Consider the following 3,735-nt stretch of genomic DNA (forward strand, 5'->3'; position numbering starts at 1 on the left):
GTAGTAAACAGCTAATATGAATAAGATTAATAATGAAACGTACTAAACAACTAGTGCTAAATACAAAGAATTCTTTATCTAAATCAAGGCTATGAAAAGATCCGTGGAAATACCATTCATATTTCTCTCAAGATTAGCAGAAGTTAAATTCCTGTTTGTTGGTGACTTAAAACTGCATATGAATTCCAAGACTGGAAGGATTTGGTCTTATGAGATCACTTGCTTCAGCAACATAAGGTCCATTATTACTCATAGAGACTGTAGACGGAACAGTTTAGCCGATTAACCTTATTATAACAATAGAAATTAACATGATATTCAAAACAAAATGGAAGTATGTTTTCTACTAGCATACTTCTATCTCGAGTCTTATCTTAATTTATCTGCAGGTCTGCATAAATTATACTGCTGGAGTATAAGAACCCAATCCAAAATAAAGAAAATCATTTTGTGCTGGTAAAATCCAACGGATCAAACCATAGTTACAACTCACAAAAGAGTACATCTTTTGCTGTTTAAAGTACTACATAGTTCTCTTCATACATAGGAAAAGAAAATTTTTGAGTTCTAGTTATCAACATTGACACTTTTAAACATCTATTGGAATTGTTCGGCTGCTTTCACCAACAACTTGTTGCACAATCACCGTAAAAATCAAAATATTTGGTAAGAAAACAACTCATGAAGCTTGCCTTAACTAACAATCCACACTACTGAGCTCGTTGAAACACACATAATTATTTAAGGAATGAGAATAAAAGTACAAGCTAAAATATAACATATCATTGAGATGAGAAGCGATTAATCGTAGCTAAAATAAATCCAGTAAATAGGACAAGCTAAGAAAGATACCCAATGTTGTGGTTTATTTGTTTTTGCCTGATGGTACTTTGGGTGGTCAAATCAAATATGTAATCAAATTTATATCCTGCATGACACAAAGATGTAACATCAAATAAACTTCTGCATACAGAAATCAATACACTCAGCCAGTAGGATGTTTATAAAAGAACCATGGTATCGTTCAAGGACTTTATGAGGCTTAATATTACACATACCTTGACGGGTAAAAAATTCACGAAAGAGGTGTTTCAAGAATCCCTAATCAGGTCGTTGATCAAATATTAACAAATGATAGTAATGGAAGTACGAAGCAAACTCAACGGGATGAGAGTTGTATAAAACCTTCACCAGTAAATAGTACAAATAGTCAGAATAAGAATCTTCAATTTAGGGGGAAAGATGCAAATAGTTACAAAATCCCTTCTCTTGCAGACTAAAGTGGAAGGTTGGTGTATTAATTCCTTCCGAAACAATGAAAAATTCTACCATACCAATAGCACAAGCTATATAGCCATATCTGAAACATCTCAACCAAGTAGACATACAAAATCCCCAAACATTACAGTATATAATCATTGCTTAATACTATCAGATTGCTTAATTAGAGATTCTAAAAAAGCACATCAGCTAATGAATTCTCCATTCAGAACCCTCCCCCAATTGACATCAAAACATTGAAAAGAAAAGGAAGCAGAAATTTAAGAAAAAATCCCATCTGTCAAGACTCATGACTATGTTTAAGCTAAGAAATCCTAATGTCTCTTCCTGTTGAGATATCAAGTCACAAGAATATTGACAACCATTGAAAAAAAATACTACGACATTAAGCAACATGCATATGTTTTCACCACCATATAATGAAACAACAACTATTTTTTTTTATATAATGAAACAATAACTACTCATTCATTTCTTTAACTCTGTGCCCGCTCAAATAGGTTCATAAAAAGAGTTAATTATAAAAAAGGTGGGAAGTAACCATCAAAAGGCAGTTGTTACTCTTTAATTAGGAGATCACACATTAGGAAACACCAGTTAAAGAACTTCATGAGAAAATTCATCCAGCACTCTTTAAGTTACTTTTTAATATAATCCTCCCACATTGTGTGAACAATTTCGTCTCGTCGAAAATGCATTTCTCTATTAGTTGCGTGAGAAGACGAAGCAACATTGGTTATCCCAGTCAGTTGTTCACTGGCTTCGTCAACAACTATATCATCATCTTCATAATTTGTAAATATTCCATCACTGCTTTGATGTTTCCATAAAAAGTTGTGCAAGACGGCACAAGCAATTACAATCCAAACGTGCATTTTTATATTATAATTGTTCATGTCTTGTCGTAATATTCTAAATCTACTTTTCCATGCTTCAAATGGTCTCTCAATCACATTACGTAGAGATGACTGTCTATAATTGAACTACTCTTTGCCATTTTTAGGCTAAAAATCCTTTCGTGTTCTGCATACCAGCAGTAACAACGTAATATTTATCTATCATAATAAATTAAATAAAATTAATGTACTTCAAGTTATGTTGAAGATAACGACGTAAGATTTATCTATCATAATATATACCATGAGGTGAAAAATAAAATTTTTCACGGGATCAATAATCGCATTCTCAAGTACTCTACTATCATGTGTAGCACCTTCTCATCCAGTTGCAATATAGGCGAACGGCATATCAAAATCACATGCACATAAGACATTTTGTGAAGTGAATCCCTTACGATTACGATATGCTTGTTGCTTATCTTTTGCACCTTCACTTGTACATATGTCCCATCAATTGCACCAACACAATCTTATCAAACATGATCATAAAATTGTTAAAGCTAAACAAACATGATAACTCCTTCAAAAAGGAGAATTAAATTTTACCTTAAAGTAAGGCCAAAAACAGCTACTCTATCGAATCTTTGAATGTATGCTCGACATATTTTTTGGACATATAATTATTGGTGCCAATTGACTAGTTGCTTTAGCAACTCTTCTAACGTGCCAGTTAATTATGTTGAGAAAATATTAAAAATATTCACTTACCTAACGTTGACTATCGTTACATACAATAATAGTACGAAAAATAGCTACAAACTTCTCTAAAATATATGACGTTCGTTCACTGGTTGGTAACAGGTTGTTTTATTTTATCATGTTGATTAGCTGATAAAATATTTCAGGATAGAAACATTAGTGTTATACATACGCATGCGATGCCCATGAAGAAGATCAATAGCCCATGTCATACCGGGCCTAGATGTATGATGTGGTGTGTGAGATAATAATATATGTTCTTGAGAAATCTGTTCACACTGATCACAAACTACAATGCATAAGATGCAATTTTCAATATCGTTGTCAGATTTGATGTCATTGTTGGATATGCTCATATCTTTCACTGAACATTTACAAACAACCTACAAATAGTGAAAGAATATAATATTAATATAATAGTATTGGACCATACAACCTAATAGATAGTTTATAGGAACACAATATCAAATAAAACTCAATATCAGATGGATATATTACTACAAATCGAGCACTTAAGTGAATTTTGTATAGAAAATCGATACACATAGATAATCATTATGTCCATACAAAGTTAGCGTTTCATCGCAATAGACTACAACACAAACAATTACAACCACTAGTTTCTCAAATTTGTTCCAAGCCTTTAATTAACTGAATTTGCTATTTTTCAGCCATATGGACAAACATCTTCCTAAAGTTGGGGTCACGCAAGTGAGGCACAACTAGAGAAAATTACTTTTCCTCGATGTCAAATTTATCCATTATATATTATAATTGAGAAATGACAATTTTCTCTGAGTAGATATATATCTCAAAATTTGTTGCCGCTTGCGCTTGTTCCTACTTTTTTTCTTTT

Source organism: Capsicum annuum, chromosome 5 (genome assembly GCF_002878395.1).
Source record: "Capsicum annuum cultivar UCD-10X-F1 chromosome 5, UCD10Xv1.1, whole genome shotgun sequence".
Classification (NCBI taxonomy): domain Eukaryota; kingdom Viridiplantae; phylum Streptophyta; class Magnoliopsida; order Solanales; family Solanaceae; genus Capsicum; species Capsicum annuum.